This window comes from Dipodomys ordii, unplaced genomic scaffold (genome assembly GCF_000151885.1).
Source record: "Dipodomys ordii isolate 6190 unplaced genomic scaffold, Dord_2.0 Scaffold13, whole genome shotgun sequence".
Taxonomy (NCBI): Eukaryota; Metazoa; Chordata; class Mammalia; order Rodentia; family Heteromyidae; genus Dipodomys; species Dipodomys ordii.
This window is the reverse complement of record NW_012267229.1, coordinates 22,828,539-22,835,234: the sequence shown is the minus strand read 5'-3', so window position 1 is coordinate 22,835,234 and position 6,696 is coordinate 22,828,539.

Here is a 6,696-nt window from a genome sequence, read left to right as displayed (position 1 = left end):
GCCAAAACCTTAAATTCATTGGTCATCTCCTCAGACTGGAGACAGAAGAATGTGTATCATTAATTTAAATGTTGACTATGGTTCTTTGTGAATGTTTGATAAAGAAAATATAATGGGGCTGGGAATGTGGTTCAATGGTTGAGTGTTTGCCTAGGGTTTAATTCCTCAATACCGCATACACAGAAAAGGCCAAAGGTGGTGCTGTGGCTCAAGTGGTAGAGTGCTAGCCTTGAGCAAAGGAAGCTCAGGGACAGTGCCCAGGCCTGAGTTCAAGCCCCAGGACTGGCAAAAAAAAAATACACACACACACACACACACACACACACACACACACACACACACAATGGCTGGGTGTAAGATGGGGGTTGGGAGTGAGATTTCTCAGGTAGAGAATTTGGGGAGACATGCCTCAGTTCTGGCGCCTGCACTCTCCCGATAGATAGGGGGCCAGGCAACAAGGGAGGGGACACAGAAGATAATTGGGGTAATGAGAAAGGTCCAATCCAGCAACACAAGTCCAAGGGGGTCTGGCTAGGGGTGTCCACTCAGGAATGGGTGATGGAGCAGCTAAATCAGCAGCTGACTTGGCCACTGCTGTCAACTGCGGTGTCCTTTGCCTAAGACAGGTAACTGAAACACATGGAACAAACAGGGTGGGAGCAATCTTCACACTTTTCCATGGGAAAAACCATTTGGAGATGTGAGGATCTTGGTTCAAAGCTAGACCAGGCAGCAAAGTCAATGAGACTCTTATCTCCAAAGAACCAGTGAAAAACTAGAAGTAGGGCTGTGGCTCAAGAGGTAGAGTGCCAGCCTTGAATGAAAAATGCAAGTGAGAACACAAGTCCCTGAGTTCAAGCCCTTATACCAGCTCAAAACAAAAATGGCAAATGTGATGGTTCAGGTTTATTAATATAACGTCGGAGTAGGAACACTAAAAACAATGGGCACTATGGAAAATTAGAGAAGTTACACTCAGCTTAATTAGCTCTAATAGATGCCCTCTGGGTATAGGAAATCAGAGTGCTAGAGTTTTCAAATTTTTGAAAGAAGCTAGAAGCTAGGATTCTAATTTATTTTAAATGGAGTCTTTAAACCTTACAGTGTGGTAGGTTTTTTGTTTGTTTTGCTTAGTGCCAGTCTTGAGGCTTGAACTCAGGGTCTGGGCACTGTTCTTGAGCTTTTGTGCTCCACGGAGTGCTCTACTCCTTGAGCCACAGTTCCACTTCTGGCTTTTTGGTGGTTACTTGGAAATAAGAGTTTCATGGGAACTCTCCTGCTGGCTGGCTTCAAACTATGATTCTCAGAGCTCAGCCTCTTGAGTAGCTAGGATTACAGTCAGGACTATGTTTCATAGAAAAGAAAATCAAGGTTTGGAGTGGTTCAATATTTTCCTGATGACTGCAAGACTAATAATTAGCTCTTCAGGTTCTCATTTCAGGTCATTCATGTGACAGCGTTAAAAAGACAGAAGAATTGCCCTCTGCCCTTCCTTGGCATTTCCTGCTTGCCAGGCTAATGCTGGTGACACTATAAGGGAGGTACTGATTAGGTTGCCTTGTTTAGAGATGGGGTAACTACAGCTTAGAAATACACTGTGAGAAGTGAAACTCATTTTGATAATAAAATTCTAGGTTCTTCCTTTTGCCACACTTCCTTCCATATTAAGAACCTCAGGGACCTGGGCCTGGTATGAACTACAAGGAGCTGTAAAGCAGACATCCCTCCCCTCCCCCCACCCAGCCCATCTTGCTTGACTAACTCAAGCAACTCTACTACACATTCCTTGGAACTGGCCACCTGGTGAGGTTTGTTTGTTTGTTGGTCAGTTGTAGGATTTGAACTCAGGTCTTGGGCACTGTCCCTGAGCTCTTTTGTCTAAGGCTAGTAAGGCTAGTGTCTACCACTTTGAACTACTTCTGACTTTCTGGTGGTTAATTGGAGATAAGAGTCTCAAGAACTTTCCTGTATGGGTTACCTTTGAGCGGTGATCCTCAGATCTCACAGCCTTGTGAGTAGCTAGGATTATAGGCATGAGCCACCAGAGCTGGCTCTTGGTGTGATTTTTGTTGGGGGAAACAATGCTACTGCTTTGGTTTTTGTTGTTGTTGTTATTGTTTTACTTTTAAAAACCACTGGGGGGCTTACACTGTAATCCTAGCTACTCGAGAGGCAGAGATCTGAGGATTGCAGTTGGAGGCCTGCCTAGGCAGAAAAGTTCCTGAGACTGTTATTTCCAATTACACACACACTCCAGACACGGAGGTGTGGCTCAAGTAGAACACTAGCATTGAGCAAAATAGCCCCAATACCAGCACTAAAACACACACACACACACACACACACACACACACACACACTGACAAAGACTAGTGGCCTAGCTCAAGTGGTAGAGCACCTGCCTAGTAATCACAAGTCCCTGAGTTCAAATCCCAGTATTACACAGCCCAAAACAAAAAAGTTACTATGCCCAAAGCTTTCAATGTACAGGTGAGGCCAGGACCCCTTTGCTTCTAGGGCAGAATCCTACCCCAGAGGAGGTGCTCATGGAGCCTCCCAACCCGGTCCAGGACTATCCAGCCTCCAGCCTCTGGGACTCTGCTCAGGCCAGGGCTGCCAGCTCCTTCAGCATCTCCCTGCCTGTTTGGATAACTTTCTGACTTGCTCTTCCACAGCCCTCCCTGGGGTGTGGCTGTCTTTGAGGCTTGTCCCAGGGAATTCTGGGGCCTCAGCAATGTGGTGGTGGCCCAGCTTGGCAGGTCACAAGGCAGACAGTTGTCAAATAGAGGCTGTCTGGGCAGAAAGAGGCCTGTTTACCCAAGGCCCTGCTCAGGCCAAAGCTGTAGCTTCCTCCGGGACCAAGGGCTCAGCTGACCATATAAAAGATGGCCTCCACTGTCCCCATCTGTGTGGACTCAGACCCCAAACACAGATGCACCCCCTACTGGGTGGCATGCCAGACACAGAGGAGGTCAGCCAGGCTCCTGCTGGGACAGCATAAACAAATCATGGAGATCTGCACTGCAGAGCGGAAAGAATAGGAGGCAGGGGTTAACAGTAATGGGTGAAGGTGGAAATGTCTTAGATTGGGGTAGCCAAGGAAGGCCTCAGAGTAGAGGAGACATGGACTATGGGAAGAACTGGGGCCATGTGTCCCTGATAGAGGGATGGCAAGTACTGGGCCTGAGGCAGGAATGCGGGTGGCATCATTGAAAGATGCTAAGAAAGGCCAGAGTGGCTGAAATGGGGAAGAAACAAAAGACCACCAGACATCAGCTGGCATTGAGCTTGCTAACACACTGCCCTGGTTTGTTTGAGTCCTAGCTTGCCCCTGAAGGGCTGTGTGGTTAGGAGTAAGCTGTTTAACCTCTCTGAGCCCTGTTTACATTCCTAAAAAATGATATGACAGTTGTGAGGATTAAGAGATAAAGTTTTGCCAGGTGCTGGTGGCTCACGCCTGTGATCCTAGCTACTCAGGAAGATGAGATCTGAGGACTGAAGTTCAAAGCCAGCCCCGAGAAGGAAAGTCTATGAGACTCTTATCTCCAATAAACTACTCAGAAAAAGCCAGAAATAGAGCTGTGGCTTAAGTAGTAGAGTGCTACCCTTGAACAAAAAGAAGTTCAGGGACAGCACCAGGCCCTAAATTCAAGCCCCAGGACTGGTACACACACACACACACACACACACACACACACACACACGGGGTGATATTTTGTATAGGTACATTTTTTTTTTGTTCTGGTCATAGGGCCTGAACTCTGGGCCTGAGCACTGTCCCTCAGCTCTTCACCTCAAGGCTAGCACTCTACCACTTGAGCCACAGCGCCACTTCCGGCTTTTTTTTTCTGCTTATGTGGTGCTGCGGAATCAAACCTAGGGCCTCATGCATGCAAGGCAAGCACTCTACCACTGAGCCACCTTCCAAACCCCTGTACAGGTACATTATGATTCATAAATGTTATCTATTTTAAATGAATTATATGTACTTTCAGTAAAAAAGATTTTTAAAAATACTACATTTTTTTGTACACCGGTGGCTCCCATCTATAATTCCAACTACTTAGGAGGTTGAGAGCTGAGGATCAAAGTTTGCCCACGAAGACAATTTGAAAGACTCGTATCTGCTATTGATGAGCAAAAAGCCAGAAGTGAAAGTGTGATTCAGGTGGTAGAATGCCAGCCCTGAATAAAAAAGTAAAAAGCGAAGCAAGAGTGCAAGACCCTGAGTTCAAGTCCCAGTACCAGCACTATCTATCTATCTATCTATCTATCTATATATGCACGCATATTATATATGTATATTTTACAATATATTATTAATTCATATTAATATAATGTATGCATGCATATGTGTATATATGTATATACATATATCATTTTAATTTAAAGAATGGTACTTTATCAAGGAATAAAAATAGAAGCGGGTACCTATGTGAACATGGAATCAGGTAACTTAAGGGGATGAGTGGCATTGGAGAGACAGGACAATGACGGAAGGGGTGACACTGATCCAGATGAATTGTACTCAGACACTGATATGTTGAACTAAAACCCCTTTGTACAACTACTTGAAGATAATTTTTTAAATAAAAAATAAAAATAAATTGGAAGCTGGGCATGACACTTGGGAGGCTGAGCCAAAAAGATTGTAAGCTTAAGGTCAGCTTGAGCCTCTGTCTCAAAAAATAAAAAATAAAAAGCTGATATAAGGTGACGCGAAGTGAAAGGAACCCCAAGATAAGGATATAAGAGGTTTGATCTTTGTTGCTATTGTTTTTAATAAACTTATAATGTACTATGTGATTTTTTTGCTTCTTTTGTATGTTCTTCCCCCAGGGTATAACTCCTGTTTTCACTGTAGTTGATTCCAGTGCACCTGCATCTTGTATATGCATTTTTCTAATTTGGGGAGGGGAAGGGAAATAACAAAAGGCTGAAATAAGGATACAGGTTGACCCATTGTAACAATGGCATGTCAAGACACTATGCTGAAAACAAACTTTACAAGTTGGGGGCCAGGAGGAGTAGTGAGGGAGGTGGAGAGGGAAGGGATGGTAGGGGAAAAACAAAGGAGGGGGCATCAATTATCTTACTCATGTAACTGTAACCCCTCTGTACAGTATCTTGACAATAAAAAATATATTTTTAAAAAGTCAGCTGAGTAATATGAACAGCAAATACAATCTACTGAAACAATTTTGTCTACCATGGTAAGTCTGTGGAGCGTTGTGTCTTAAGAGATTCAGGGTTATCTACAGCTTGAAACACTGGTGATTGTCAGTCTCGAACGAAGACTACTAAATATCTAAGAGCAATATATCTACTTTAAAACAAAATTATGGGTCTGGATGAACAGCTCAGTGGTTGTGTGCTTGCCTCGCATGTATAAGGTTTGATCCTAAGCACTGCAAAAACACACACAACAACAACAAAAAAAAAAAACACAAGCCGGGCACTGGTGGCTCACACTGGTAATCCTAGCGACTTAGGGGGCTAAGATCATGGTTTGATGCAATTGGGACAGGAAAGTCTGTGAGACTTGTATCTCCAATTAACCACCAAAAAGTCAGAAGTGCTCTGATCATATAAAATATCAGTCAGGCACTGGTAGCTCATACCAATTACGTAATCCTAGCTACTCAGGAGGCTGAGATCTGAGGATGCATTTCAAAGCCAGCCCCAGGCAGGAAAGTCTATGAGACTCTTATCTTCAGAAAAGGCTGGAAGTGGTGCTGTAGCTCAAGTGGTAGAGTGCTAGCCTTAAGCAAAAGGACCTTAGGAACAACACCCAGGCCCAGAGTTCAAGGTCCAGGATTGACAATAATAATAATAAATTAATTAACTAAAAAAATAAAATAAATGATCAAACTCTAAGAAATGGGACAAGAGGGTTTCTTCTTGTTTTTGCTTCCTTTTCTTTTTGTCTTGTTTGTTTATCTGTCTTTGGGAGGGTAAGGGGAGCACAGAAATGAAGGGACAAATGACTAACAAATGCAGTAGTAGTACTTACTGAACACTATGCTGAAAGTGAGGGGAAAGAACAGAGAGAACAAAAGAGATGCATTCATTACGTGACTTAAATAACTGTAACCCGGGCTGGGAAGGTGGCTCAGTGGTAGAGTGCTTGCCTTGCATTCATGAGACCCTGGGTTCAATTTCAGCACTACATAAGCAGAAAAACAAAACAAAACATAACAAAAAAATGGAAGTGGTGCTGTGGCGCAAGTGGTAGAGCACTACCTTGAGCTGAAGAGTTGAGGGACGGCACCCAGGCCCTGAATTCTGGAAAACACACACACACACACACATAAACTACATATCTCAGAGACTTTTAATAATACCCAGGATACTAAAGCAAAGGTGAGCAAAATACAACCTCTACACCAAAACTGACTCACTGCTTGTTTTTGTAAATGAATTTGTAAATAAAGTTTTATCTGCGTTTGATCACATTCATTCATTCATTTATTTCCTGTGGCTGCTCTCATTCTCCAACAGCAGAGTTGCTACAGATCCCATCTGGCCTGCAAAATCTAAAATATTTACTGTCTAGTCTTTACAGAAAGAATTCAACTCTATTCAAGTTAAAAATCAAAATCTTGGGCTGGGAAGGTAGCTTGGTGGTAGAGTGCTTACCTTGCATGCAGGAGGCTCTGGGTTCTATTCCTCAGCACCACATAAGCAGAAAAGGCC